General features: G+C 37.2%; 1 pseudogene; it reads left to right on the plus strand.

Annotated features, from left to right (window-relative positions):
- Window positions 1–7,529: 7,529 nt before the first annotated feature.
- Window positions 7,530–8,365, plus strand: LOC114701423 (annotated as a pseudogene).
- The last annotated feature ends 7,257 nt before the right edge of the window (window positions 8,366–15,622 follow it).

A 15,622-nucleotide genomic window follows, 5' to 3' on the forward strand; every position in this document is an offset into this window, starting at 1 on the left:
TATTTCTCAATTAAGATAACATATGATATTATTTGTTTAATTAGTTTTATTTTAGCATTTAAATGGTTGGTCAATTTGAGTGCCAAGATAAAAGCTTTAGAAAAACCTGTCAAAGGAATTATAGAGATATTCAGACCCAGACAGAAGAATTTAAAGGCAAATTTATCTCAACTGTATTGAATAATACAGTTACAGAAAAACAGCCTTAGATTACCAAACAGCAGACTTTAATCTACCAGGTAACCTTACAGGGACTACCAAAAGCTCATGTACAAGCTATCTGGACTCCAGTGGAAATGTTAGATTTAAGGAGATTTAAAGAAGCTATAGTATCATATGGCATGCATTCTCCATTTGTTAAGCAATGTTAAACTTGTGGTCAACTTGTAATAGAATTATCCCTCAAGACTAGACAGATTTGGGTACAGCTATCCTAGAAGCTGGGCCACAGTTAAAATGGACAATCTACTGGAAAGAGGAAGCTAAGACTGTAGAACAATAATGTAGACCTAGAGGTATGGAAATTTCCCAAGATCAACTTCTGTAAAAGGCAATTATACTGATATACAAAGACAATCTTTATATGATGACCACACCCTAATTCTATGCCAAATTGAATCCCTGAATGTATGGGATAGAATTGAAGAAGTAGCAAGGAAAATTGAGTCATTTATGAAGTTATACAAGGCCCCAGAGAATCCTTCATGGATTTCTTACAAAGGCTGTCTTTAGCAGTAAATAGAATGTTATCAAATCCAGAAGCTAGACAGATAATAATTGAATCTTTGGCTTTTGAGAATGTGAATGCAGCAAGCAAGAGAATAATCAGGCCATTAAAGGCAAGATCAGCACCCTTGGAGTATTGGATCAGGGACACAATTAATATTGAGTCTCATAACCATGATGGTATGTGGATAGGAGAGGTAATATCAAGAATTTTCAGAAAAAATAATAATGTCAGATGCTTTAACTGTGGTTAACCAGGTCATCTAAAAAGGGACTATAAATAGGGCATTTCCAGAAACAATGTTTCTTCAAGTAACAATAGTAACAGAATACCCCTCCCTTCTGTATTATGCAGAAGGTCTTCTAAAGGTAAACAATGCACTAGTGAATGAAGATCAACAAGGGACAGACAAGGTAATCTTTTGCCTCTGCCATCAGGAAACTCCCTGAGGGGCCTCCCGCAGGCTCCCAAGGCAAATTCAGTTGAAAACTTTCTTAGCATCATAAAAGAAACCCCTTCTCAAAGTAATTAAATAGCCAAATGCCTACTGTAATAAACCAGACTGTTCAGGGTAATAGAACAGCTATAGCAAAGAAAACAGGAAATTCAGGAGAAATCATAAAGCAAATTTTATGGCAAACATCTGTAAATGAACAAAGACCAAAACTAAAAATACAAATAAATGATATTTTCTTGGAAGGTCTTATAGATACTGGTGCAGATGTCATGATAATTGTACCAGAATTTTGGCATCCAAATTGGCCTGTTCAGGAGGTAAATGTTCAGCTGTTAGGGATTGGAATATTATCTCAAGTGAAACAGAGCACAAGACGGTTTGATATATAGGGCCAGAAGGACAGAGAGGGAAAAAAAAGAACTAATACAGCTAGGAATTTATTAGGCCATGATCTATTACAATAATGAAATACTCAGATTAACATTCCTCCAACCTCAGAAACAAACTATAAACTAACATATGTTTCTTAGAGAAATATTAGAGGTTATTATAAAAAGTAGTCACTGGTCAGGCAGACTGTACAAAAACAGGGCACAACTGCTGATCCTTCAAAGACACCAACAGCTCTACCTTTAAAATGGTTAACAGATAAGTCTGCATGGGTTCAGCAATGGCCCTTAACAACAGAGGAACTGCAGGCTTTAGAAGACCTTGTACAAGAGCAGTTAAATGCTCAGCATATTGAAGAATCAACCAGCCCTTGAAATCCTCCTGTATTTGTTATTAAAAAGAAATCTGGTAAATGACGAATGGTAACAGACCCAAGAGCAATTAACAAGGAAATTTAGCCAATGGGCTCTCTACAGTCTGGAACTCCTTTGCCTGTTTTGTTACCTAAAGGATGGCCTCTTATAGTTATCAATTTAAAAGACTGTTTCTTTTCTATACCCTTACAGGAAAAAGACAGAGAAAGATTTGCCTGCATGGTGCCTACTTACAATAATTTTCAATGGGTTAAGAGATATCAATGGAAGATTCTCCCACAGGAAATGTTAAATAACCCAACCCTGTGCCAATATTTTTACAACAGCCATTGGAAGTAATACATAAACAATTTCCTAGATCTATAATTTATCATTGTATGGATTATATTTTACTAGCTGCCTGAAATGCAGGTAGTTTAGAAAGAATGTTTGAAGAAGTAAATAAAATTTTGCCTTGTTGGCAATACAAATTGCTCCTGAAAAGATACAAAGAGGAAATTCTTTTAATTATTTAGGATATGAAATGGTCTACAAAAAAATTAGACCCCAAAAGGTACAAATTAGGAGAGATCAATTACAGACTTTTAATGACTATCAAAGATTATTCAGAGTCATTTCCCAGTTATGGACTATTGGATTAAAAATGATGAACTGAGTAATTTGTTCAAAATCTTAGAGGTGACAAAGACTTAAATAGTCCAAGAGAATTATCAGCTGAAGTTGAGAGAGAATTGGCCTTGGTGGAAAAGAGTTATTAATGGAGAGTTATTCTTTATATATTAAGAAAGGTGTACCTGTTGGAGCCTATTTGTCCTAGTAGCTTTGAGTCATTAAAAGTCTGTAAACAATTTCTCCTAGTTTGCACCTTTTGGGGTCTAATTTTTTGTAGCTCTATTTTATATCCTAAATAATTAATAGGATCTCCTCTTTGTATCTTTTCAGGAGAAATTTGTAATCTCCAACAAGGCAAATTTTTCTTTACTCCTTTAAGCATTCTAAATTATTTGTATTTGAATCAAATAGTAAAATATCATCCATGTAATGATAAATTATAGGTTTAGGAAATTGTTTATGTATTACTTCCAATGGCTGTCATACAAAATATTGGCATAAGGTTGTGCTATTTAACATTGCCTGTGCCATTGAGCTCTCTTAACTGGCTGAGAATTATTATAAGTAGGCACCATGATGGCAAATCTTTCTCTGTCTTTTTCCTGTATTAAGAAGAAACAGTCCTGTATTAAGAAGAAACAGTCTTTTAAATTGATAACTATAAGAGGCCATCCTTTAGGTAGCAGAGTAGGCAAAGTAATTCCATATTCCAACCCATTGGCTGAATTACCTTGTTGATTGCTCTTAGGTCTGTTACCATTTTCCACTTACCAGATTTGTTTTTAATAATAAATACAGGAGAATTCCAAGGACTGGTTCATTCTTCAATATACTGAGCATTTAATTGCTCTTGTATCAGCTGTTCTAAGGCCTGTAGTTGCTCTGTTGTTAAAGGCCATTGCTGAGCCCATACATGCTTGTCTGTCAACCATTTTAAAGATAGATCTATCTGTTGGTATCTTTGAAAGATCAGCAGCTATTGTGACCTGTTCTTGTACAATGTAGATGGCTGGTGACTATTCTTTATAATATTTTCTAATATTTTTCTCAGAAACATGTGTTAGTTTACGGTTTGTTTCTGGGGTTGGAGGAACATGAATCTGAGTATTCTATTGTAATAGATCACGGCTCCATTAAATTCATAGCTATATTAGCCATATATGGCTTTAATTTTCTTCTCTGTCTTTCTGACCCTATAGGTTCAATGCATCTTGCACTCTATTCTACTTTAGATAATGTTCTAATTCCTAACAGTTGAACATTTGCTTCCTGAAGAGGCCAATTTGGATGCCAAGATTCTGGTGCAATTATTGTTATGTCCAGACCTGTGTCTACGAGATCCTCCAAGAGAATGTCTTTTATTCATATTTTTAAATTTGGTCTTTGTTCATTTATAGAAGATTGCCAAAAAAAATTGCTTTATGGTTTTTCCTAAGTTTTCTGTTCTCTCTTCTATTTCTGTTCTATCACCTCAAGCAGTATGGTTTATTACAATAGGCATTTGTTTATTTGCTCTGAGAAGGGATTTCCTCTATGATAGCAGGAAAGGACTGACCTGAATTTGCCATAGGTCCCTCAGGGAGTTTCCTGACAGCAACAGCAAAGGATTACTTTGTCTGTGCCTTGTTCATCTACATTCATTAGTCCAATGTTTGCCTTTACCACACCTTCTGCATAATCCAGAAAGGAGGAGCATTCTGTTGCCATTGTTCCTTGAAGAAACATTGTTTCTAGGAATGCCCTGTTTATAGTCCCTTTTTAAGTGACCTTGTTCACTGCAATTAAAGCATATAACATTATTATTTTTCTTCAGACCTCTTGAAATCACCTCTCCTATCCAAGTATCATCATGGTCCTGACATTCAATATTAATTGTATCTCAAATCCATTCCTCCAAGGGTGCTGATCTTGCTTTAATGGCCTAATTACACTTTTGCATGCTGCATTAGTATGCTCAAAAGCCAGAGATTCAGTTATTATATGTCTAGCTTCTGAATTTGGTATCATTCTATTTACTGCTGAAGACAGCCTTTGCATGAAATCTGTGTATGGTGATACTTTATTTGTATTAAAATGTTATTTGTATGTTAATAAATAAAGTTGCCTGGGGGTCAGAGCTATTAACAAGCCATAGGAAAGCAGGGCAGTGGTGGCGTATGCTTGTAATCCCAGCACTTGGTAGGCAGAGCTAGGTAAATCTCTGTGTGTTCAGGGATACAGCCAGTATTGAATACACATGCCTTTAATCTCAATACCAATCATAGAAAACCTGGAGGTCTATACAGACAGGCCATGACGAGGCGGTCATGTGGTTGGGTTTACAATGAATGAGAAGGCAGAACAGAAACACTATAAAAAGACAGACACACAGGAAGTAGCTCTGGTTCAGAGAGGTAGGACCACTGCAGGAGGAAGGGTAAGGTTTTAGCTCTTAGCTCTGACCTCTTGGCTTTCTTCTTTGCATTGGTTCTGTGTTTCTTATTTAATAAGACGGTTGGTTACATCTACATTTGGCACCCAACGTGGGGAGAATCCATTAAAAACCACTTGACTTGGCTTGGCGGCAGGTCCGGTTTCAGGCCTGGGCAGCCCGGCTCCCTAGCTCGGGCCCAGGTCTGACTGACCCACAGCTGGATCTGCTTGCAACTGCTACAAACAACTCAGGCCTGCCCTGCCGAACAGGGTCCCTGCCTGTAAAGCCAAGGCTTGACTCGGCTCAAGTGGCTACACTTTCTTGCTCGTTCTCTCTCTCTCTCTCTCTCTCTCTCTAGATTCACACCTCAAACACCAGGTGGCTGTTTTGAAATTCCATTGGATTTCTACTGTTCTACACAGACTTGGTAAGTCAATTAACATATCTATTTAAAAGAGATTTTTTTTCTACATTAAAAAAATGGGCTTTATGTGTACATTGGAAGAAAATTGGGCTTTGTTTGAAATTTTAGGCACTCTGACAATGGAACAACTATATGAGAAGATTAATATTGATCGAATTATTCAGTTTATTACTTTTCTTATCCTCATTTTACTATTTAAAAAGATAGTCAATTTAAGTGCCAGGATAAGTCTTAGAAAAATTTGTTAAACCTGTAAAAATGAATTATAGAGAAATTCAAATTCAGACAGAAGAAATTAACAGTGAAGTTATTTCAAAATTGGATCATAAGGTTACAGAAAGAAAGCCAGTTTTCACACAATCACCCTTAATTTATCCAGTAGCCATGCAGCAGCTACCTGGTGAAGAGAATGAATAAAATACTTGGATTCCAATTGAATGTTAGACTTATGAAGATTTAAGAAGGCAATAGCATCTTATGGCATGCATTCCCCATATGTAAAGCAAATGTTAAACACCTGGTCAACTTGTAATAGGATTCTACCAAAGGCCTGGTGGGATTTGGCACAGGCTGTTCTTGAACACGAACAAAATCTCCAGTGGAAACTGTGGTTCAACAATGAGGCTAAAAATATAGAAAAACGATGGATGGATAAAGGAATACAAGTCTTCCAGGATCAGCTTATTGGAGAAGGCCAATATGCTTCAGTACAAACACAATGTTTATATGATGTCAAAACCCTAGTTCTATGTCGAACGGCAGCCTTGAATGCATGGGACAGAGTTGAGGAACCAGGAAAAAAAAAACTGAGTCATTTACAAAGGTTATGCAAGGCCCAAAAGAATCTTTCACAGATTTCTTACAAAGATTGACTTCAGCAGTACAGAGAATGGTTCCGAATTCAGAGGCTAGTCAGATAATAATTGAATCTTTAGCCTTTGAGAACGAAAATGCAGCATGCAATTTGAAAAAGAATAATCAAGCCGTTAAAGGCAAGATCTGCACCTTTGGGAGATTGGATTAGAGAAACGGTTAATGTTGAGGCTTATGACCATAATGATATGTGGGTAGGAAAAGCAATTTCAAAAGGTTTGAGAAATGTTAGATGTTTTGGATGTAGCAAGCAAGAACATTTGAAAAGGGACTGTAAACAGGCCATTTCTAGAAACAATGTTTCTTCAAGGAACACTGGTAACAGAATGCCCCTTCCTTCTGGAGTATGCAGAAGGTATGGTAAGAGAAAACACTGGACCAACGAATGTAGATAAATAAGGGACAGACAGGGTAATCCTTTGCCTCTGGCTTCAGGAAACTCCCAGAGGGGCGTCAGGCAGGCCCCCACAGTAAATCCAGTTCAAACCTTTCCTGCAGTTGTAGAGGAAACCCCTACTCAAAGCAACTAAATAACCAAATGCTTATTGAAATAAATCATGTTGGTTGGGATGATGAAACAGAGAAAATAGGAAATTCAGGAAAAAACATAAAGAAAAATTTTTGGCAAACTTCTATTAATGAACAAAGACCAAAATGAACAATAAAAATGAATGGTGTTTTGTTGTCTGGTCTGGTAGACACAGGTGCAGACATTACCATAATTGCACCAGAATTTTGGCATCCAACTTGGCCTCTTCAGGAGGTGAACAGTCAACTGTAAGAAATTGGGACATTATCTCGAGTGAAACAGAGTGCAAGATGGATCAAATGTATAGGTCCAGAGGAAAGAAAGGAAAATTAAAACCATATATGGCTAACATAGCTATGAACCTGTGGTCAAGACTTATTGCAACAATGGAATACTCAGATTAATATCCCTTCAATCTCAGAATCAAATCATAAACTAGTACATGTTTCTGAGAGAAATATTAGAAGATATTATTCTAATGAGTGCTCACCAGCTACCCATGTCATACAAGAACAGGGCACAACAACTGATAATCTTCCAAAAACACCAACAGCTCTACCTTTAAAATGGTCAACAGACAAGCCTGTATGGGTTCAGCAATGGCCTTTAACAACAGAGAAACTCCAGGCTTTGGAGAGCTGGTAGAAGAACAGTTAAATGCTCAGCATATTGAAGACTCAACCAGCCCTTGGAATTCTCCTGTATTTGTTATTTAAAAGAAATCTGGTAAATGGAGAATGGTAATAGACCTTAGAGGAATTTAAAAAATTCAGCCAATGGTCTCTACAATCTGGAATTCCTTTGCCTACTTTGTTACCAAAAGGATGGCCTCTCATAGTTATTCATTTAAAAGACTGTTTCTTTTCAATACCCTTACAAGAAAAAGACAGAGAAAGATTTGCTTTCACAGTGCCTACTTATAATAATTCTCAACCGATTAAAAGATTTCAATGGAGGGTTCTCCCACAGGGAATGTTGAATAGCCCAACTCTGTGCAGATATTTTGTACAACAGCCATTGGAAGTGGTACATCAAAAATTTCCTGGGGGAAGGGGGCAGGGCCACGGAGAGATGAATTTGCTTGGGTTCGGCCCAGCGCGGGCAGTCATGGCGGCCTTCCGTGACATGGAGGAGAGACCCTGGCTGTGGAGGAGGAAGTGGCCCAAAGCCTTCTCGAATTGAAGGAATGCACACGCCTGGGAGGCACAGCTCCAGGAGCTGGAAGTGGAGCTCCAGAAGGCCAGCAAGGAGGATGCCTGTCTGCAGGCCAGGCTCTGTCAGCTCAGCACAGAGCTCTGGGAGCTCTGGGAGATGGAGGCGAACCTCCAGCAGCAGGAGAGAGAAGTGGATGAGGACACCACCATCACCATCCCTTCAGCAGTGTATGTGGCTCAGCTCTACCACCGAATTAGTAAAATAGAATGGGATTACGAATGTGAGCCAGGCACGATCAAAGGCATCCAACACGGCCCCACGGTGGCCCTGCCTATCCATCTGAACAGCGCACAGCTCTCACAGAAGTTTGTCAGCGACTACCTCTGGAGCCTGATGGACACGGAGTGGTAGCCAGAGCCTTGACCTCATGCCTTGCACAGAATTGGGGTTGATGGGGCCTGAGGGGGATCACTCTAAATATAAAAATCTATATGTAATGACAAAAAAATGTTCCTAAATCTATAATTTATCATTATATGGATGATATTTTATTAGCTGACTCAAATGCAGATACTTTAGAAAGAATGTTTGAAGAAGTAAAGAAAATGTTGCTTTGCTGGGGATTACAAATTGCTCCTGAAAAGATACAAAGAGGAGATTCTATTAATTATTTAGGATATAAAATAGAGCTACAAAAAATTAGACCCCAAAAGGTGCAAATTAGAAGAGATCGACTATAGACTCTTAATGACTTTCAAAGATTATTTGGAGACATTTCTCATTTAAGAACTATTGTTGTGTTAAAAAATGATGAACTAAATAATTTGTTAAAAACCTTAGTGGTGACAAGGATTTAAATAGTCCAAAAGAATTATCACCTGAAGCTGAGAAAGAATTGACCTTGGTAGAAAAGAAAGTACATGAAGGGCAGGTAGATCGTATTGATCCAAAGCTGGATTGCATTTTGGTTATTTTACCTTCTAGGCGGCCTCCAACAGGAATATTAATGCAGAGGGAAGATATTATATTGGAATGGATATTTTTACCAAATAAACCAAATAAAAAATTAAAAACTTATGTGGAAAAAATCTGACTTGATTTGGAAAGGAAAATTGAGACTTTGTCAATTAGCAGGAATAGACCCAGCAGAAATTGTCATACCTTTAACTAAGGAGGACATTGAAAAATTATGGACAGAAAGTGAACCTTGGCAAAAATCTTAGAGTAATTTTTTGGGAGAAATTAATAGCAAATATCCCAAAAGCGATAGAATTGATCTTATAAAGAGAGCTGATTGGATCTTGCCTCTAATTGTGCAGAAAAAAAACCATATCTGGAGTTCATACATTTTATACAGATGCCAACAAACAAGGAAAGGCAGGTTGTCAATCCAAAAATTCAAGTAATGTGGTTCAAAGTCCTTATAATTCAGTTCAAAAATCAGAATAGAATGCTATTCTGTTGGTATTAACGGATTTTTCAGAACCTCTCAATGCAGTAACTGACTCAATATGCTGAAAGGGTAGTATTACATATTGAGACTGCAGAATTTATCCCTGATGCTTCAGAATTAACTTCACTATTCATTCAATTACAAGATACAATCAGGAAAAGGAGTCATCCTTTATATTTAACTCACATTCGATCCCATACTGGTCTGCCAGGCCCACTAGCAATGAGATTGATAAATTATTGATAGGAAATGAGCTGGAGGCCTCAGAATTTCATTAAAAAAAATCATGTCAAGCTGGGCGGTGATGGCGCACGCCTTTAATCCCAGCACTCGGGAGGCAGAGCCAGGCGGATCTCTGTGAGTTCGAGGCCAGCCTGGGCTACCAAGTGAGCTCCAGGAAAGGCGAAAATCTATGCAGAGAAACCCTGTCTCAAAAAAAAAAAAAATCATGTCAATAGTAACGGTTTAAAAAAAGGATTTTTCCATAACCTGGCAATAAGCCAAAGCAATAGTAAAGAAATGCCCTACTTGTTCCTTCTACAATCAAATGCCATTACCAGCAGGATGTAACCCAAAGGGTACTCAGAGGAATAAAATCAGGCAGATGGACATGTTTCACTTTGCAGAATTTGGAAAATTGACATATGTACACCATACCATTGATACTTATTCAGGATTTCAATGGGCAACTGTTTTGAGTTCTGAAAAAGCTGATTCTGTAATCACTCATTTGCTAGAAGTTATGGCCATCATGGGTATACCTGCACAAATCAAAACTGACAATGCTCCATCATATGTCACTGTTAAAATGAAACAGTTTTTTGCTTATATAATATAAAGCATATTACAGGTATACCACATAATCCTACAGGTCAAGCAGTTATAGAAAGATCAAACAGAACTCTAAAGGATATGCTAAATAAACAGAAAGGGGTAACAAAAACTCCCAGAAATAGACTACATAATGCTCTATTAACTTTGAATTTTCTCAATGCCAATGAGAAAGGAACAACAGCTGCAGAGAGACACTGGATAATAGAAAAGACTACAGAATTAAATCAGCCTATATACTTTAAGGATGTGCTAACCTCAGAATGGAAACCAGGATATGTGTTACACTGGGGATGAGGTTTTGCTTTTATTTCTACAGAAGATAAGCTGTGGCTACCATCAAAATTGACAAAAGTTCGATTTGATCAAGAGAGACCTCTTTATTAGAGGAGGTGATAGTTCATCAACTAGCATGGACATCCAATTTAAACTAACTTATACCAATAACACATGCCTTTTCATTTAATCAGATAATAACTTGCCAAAAAGGAACATCCCCAAAAAACCTTGGGGAAAGGTTTTTGTTTTTGTCTTTTAGGAGAATGAAGGTTAAGGAATTTGAAGAACACTGGACAAATGAGACAACTGAAGAAAAGGGACAAATCATCTATCCCAAGAAACAGAATGAAATGGCATATGGGTATATATCATCTAAAAAATTTTATGTCTTCCTAAATGTTTGTTTCTGTTTTTCTTTAAAGATTTAACAATATTGATCTTCTAATAGTGCCAGTTCAACTAAAATTTAAAGCTGACTTTGGAGTTGGAGAATGGCTCTCTCCTTCTTTAAACTCAAGCACGTTGTTAAGAGGAAAATGCAAACTCCCTGTATCATGCCAGAAGAAAAGAGCTATCTTCTGTTATGGGACAGGAGAAAAGCCAAATTAATTAAGGGACAATTCTATTACTAATCTCAACTCATTGATTCTATTCTGATTCTTTAAAATTTTCTTAAAGTATGAATTTTATATCAAAATTTATAAGATTAATATATATATATATACATTTTAAACTTTGTTAAGATATGAATGGTCATATAGCGTACTAATTCTAAAAAGAAAAAAGGCTTCTATTAGCTGCATATATATGTCTTTGTGTTCGAGTCTCTTATCAGTTTTCTGCAGGAAATCACGGCCAGGCCTAACATCAACTGAAGTCTCCAGGAAGAATATGGGGACCCACAACAACAACAATTCCACGTGGACAATAAAATCACTAAGCTGACAAACATCATCTACAGATCAGCTTTGAACTACAAAGTGCTCAGAGCAATTTTGAGAGAACTAGCTGAGATGATCCAGTCTCAAAGACTACTTGAATAAGGATTTGAGATAAACCCTGAAAATTGGCATTATACACAGACTGGATAATGAAGGATATAGTTACCTTTCCTAGAATTTGACAATTAACCTAAATTTTTTCTTTTCAGGATAAAGATAACTTTGCCCATACCCAGCAGGAAGCAATTTCAAGAATACGATGCCCACACTCCCAAAGAGGTGGTGTGGAGTGGGTGGAATTTTTTTTTTTTTTTTTTTTGGTCTTTTAATGGGTTTTGGGTCTGGGATAATTTTTATGGATTAGGGGGGTTTTTTACAAGTTGTTGTCAAGGGTTAGGAAAAAGGCTAAGCAAAGGAGATTAGATTTAAGGTTCTTCTTTAAAAAAAAGAAAAGAAAAATGTAAATACTTTACATTGGATTGGATTGTTTTATATTGTATACAAATTATATATATTGAAATTAATATTGTTAGAAATGTTATATACATATTTCTAATTGTACTTATACCCTTCATTTAACAATGTAATACAATTTTCTGATCCTTGAATGTTGTTATTACCAACTATTAGAATATAAAGAAATGAAAGTTAGTAGTTAGGCATTATAATAGAACTTGTAGTCATATTAGGTATGTTTTCAAGATTGAATAGATATATTTTAGATAGACAGGTTATCTTCAAACCCTTCAGAGATCTACAGAACATAGCATTTAAAATGTTTTAATAACTTAGAAAATTTTTCTTTTTTGTCATGACTATGAGACATGTCGGCTCCTGGCAGTACCAATCTACTTCAGAGAAAGCATGGGCATTGAAAAAAATTGCAATTGGAGTTAACTTTCATTGTGGCAAAAGTTAGCCACTGGACAACAAAGTATCCTCGAATCAACTGCTGACAAACAGGACAGACAGGACACGAAACAAAGGACTACTAATTCTTGCCAAAACAAGTGTGGTTATGGCTTTATCAAAAGGCATCTTCTGAGGCCCGGACAATATGGCTCCATCCCTGAAGTGGCCTTTGCAATCCAAAAAAAGTACAGTGCCCTTTTCTTCGAAGGCAGCTTAATAGGCAGTGGGCCGATGGCTTCTGATGTGCAATGGGACAGCAGCTGAAACAGTTATTCTTGAAGAGTAATTAAGCTCACGCCTCTCAATAGTAGAATGGCATTTAATAGAGGGATGTGGAGAAGAACGGGATGCTGAGATGAAGCCACATACACACATAGACAAGAAGAATGGACAGCTGAATTCAAAAAACATCAACAATTTCCAGAATTTAAAATCCTGAATCATGACATGACACTAGTGGAATTCAGGTGTTTCTGGCACATGGACTGCTCTCACCCAATGTGAGGTTGAACTGTTGACCTTGTGTACATTCTACTTCACAAATGAATCTGTCAGATACACTAAGCCTATAGGCTGAAGATGATGCCCCAACACTGTGGAGAAACCTCAGATGACTGTCCAGGCAGCTGGTTGTTTCTGTCAACTCACAATTTTTTGGAAGTTGCTTGAATGTACTTCCTGTTTTTATTTTTGTTAGCTAATATTATTTCCTTCTTGGGTCTCTGAGGGAGTTGAAGATTAGTTAGTTATAGTTGAAGATTAATTAGGATAGAAAGTGAATTAGATACACTTTGTACTTACCAAAATAGGATAGATAATGGAATTATTTTCTCTGAATTTGTCAAATACAAATGAACTAGGCATTGTTTAGGTATTTATTACTTGTATATATTGTACGTAGTTATTGTACTTTTGTATATAGATTTTCTTATGTTAGTTATAACTTTTTCTTTTTTTCTTTCTATTAAAATAGAAAAGGGGAAATATGGTGATATTTTATTTGTATTAAAATGTTATTTGTATGTTAATAAATAAAGTTGCCTGGGGGTCAGAGCTATTAACAAGCCATAGGAAAGCAGGGCAGTGGTGGCGTATGCTTGTAATCCCAGCACTTGGTAGGCAGAGCTAGGTAAGTCTCTGTGTGTTCAGGGATACAGCCAGTATTGAATACACATGCCTTTAATCTCAATACCAATCATAGAAAACCTGGAGGTCTATACAGACAGGCCATGACGAGGCGGTCATGTGGTTGGGTTTACAATGAATGAGAAGGCAGAACAGAAACACTATAAAAAGACAGACACACAGGAAGTAGCTCTGGTTCAGAGAGGTAGGACCACTGCAGGAGGAAGGGTAAGGTTTTAGCTCTTAGCTCTGACCTCTTGGCTTTCTTCTTTGCATTGGTTCTGTGTTTCTTATTTAATAAGATGGTTGGTTACATCTACATCTGTGAAGGTTTCTTTTGGGCCCTATAAAACTTTTGTAAATGACTCAGTTTTCTTTCCTATTTCTTCAGTTCTGTTCCAAGCATTCATGGCTGCCATTGGGCATAGTATTAGGGTGTGGTCATCATATAAAGATTGTCTTTGTATATCAGCATAATCACCTTCTCCAAGAAGTTGATCTTGGGAAGTTTCCATACCTCTAGCTCTACATCATTGTTCTATAGTCTTAGCCTCCTCTTTCTACCAGGTTCTCCACTATAACTGTGGACTGGCCTCTAGGACAGCTGTAACCAAATCTTTCCTGTCCTAGGGAATAATTCTATTACAAGTTGACCATGAGTTTAATATCTGCTTTACAAATGGAGAATGAACACTATATGAGACAATATCTTCTTTAACTCTCCTCAAATCTAACATTTCTCATGGAGTCCAGTTAGCTCATATACAGCCTTGAGCATTTGGCAATTACTGTAAGGTTACTAGATAGATTAAGGTTGGTTGTTTGAAAATCTTAGGCTGTTTCTCTGTAACTGTATAATTCAATGCTGAGATAGGTTCACCTTTAAATTCTTCTGTATGGGTCTGAATTTCTCTATGATTTGTTTTAACAAGTTTTTCTAAAACATTCATCTTGGCACTCAAATTAATCAACCTTTTTAATGCTAAAACAGAAATTAACAAAAAAATATTCATAATTGACATTATGTAAATCCCATCAACATTAATTATCCTCTCATTTAATTGTTCCATTTTTAGACTGCCTAAATTTCCTCCATTGTAAAAATGTTTCCCATTTTTTGAATGTGGGAAATTTTTCTCTTTTAACTAATTTCTTCCTTTAAGATATCTTAACTTACTCAACAAGTCTGGCAACTGTGAAGAACAGTAGAAGTCCAAGAGAGTTTCAAAGCAGCTACCTAGTGTGGTAGCAGTCCAAGATGAGCTCACAACCTACCAGGAGAGAAGTCAAAAAGACTTCAGCCCACATGGGATGGAGACTCCATCAAGCTGTGGGCCTGTAAGGCCATGGGTTTGGTGGTATTCTATTTGTACTGAAATGTGATTTTAATTGTATGTTAATAAAGTTGCCCAGGGGTCAGAGCTATTAGAGCCATAGAAAGAGCGTGGCGGTGGTGGCACACGCCTTTAATCCCATAGATCTCTGTGTGTTCAGGGATATAGCCAGCATTGGAGACATACACCTTTAAGACCTAGAGGGCTGTACTTACAGGCAGTGACGAGGAAGTCATGTGTTTGGGTTTAAAACCAATGAGAAGGCAGAACAGAAAGACTATTTAAATACAGACACACAGGAAATAGGTCTCTTTCGGGGAGCTAGGAGCACGGCAGGAGGAAGGGTGAGATTTTAGCTCTGAGCTCTGACCTCTTGACTTTCTCTTTTACATTGATTCTGTGTTTCTTATTTAAAAGACGTTTGGTTACATTTACACATGGGAAAGCGGCTTTTTCATGAATATGTACCACAAACGTTGGGTTGCCAGATATTGGGGTAAAAATTGAGAGATCAGAGAAGCAGAAAGAAGCCAGTCACGTTCTTACCACTAGAAATCCTCAGAGCCACTTCCTGTATACCCACGCCTATATCCTTTCTGTACCCTGACATCTCAGTTCCTCTCTCCACCTAGCTACATCACTTTCTCTTTCTGTCCAGCTCTATCACTTTCTGTCTGTGTGTACAGACCTCCAGATCTCTATGGTTAACTAGTGCTGGGAATAAAGGTGTATACTACCATGTCTGACTCTGTTCCCAGTGTGGCCTTGACCTCACAGAGACCCAGATGAATCT

This window comes from Peromyscus leucopus, chromosome 3 (genome assembly GCF_004664715.2).
Source record: "Peromyscus leucopus breed LL Stock chromosome 3, UCI_PerLeu_2.1, whole genome shotgun sequence".
Classification (NCBI taxonomy): Eukaryota; Metazoa; Chordata; class Mammalia; order Rodentia; family Cricetidae; genus Peromyscus; species Peromyscus leucopus.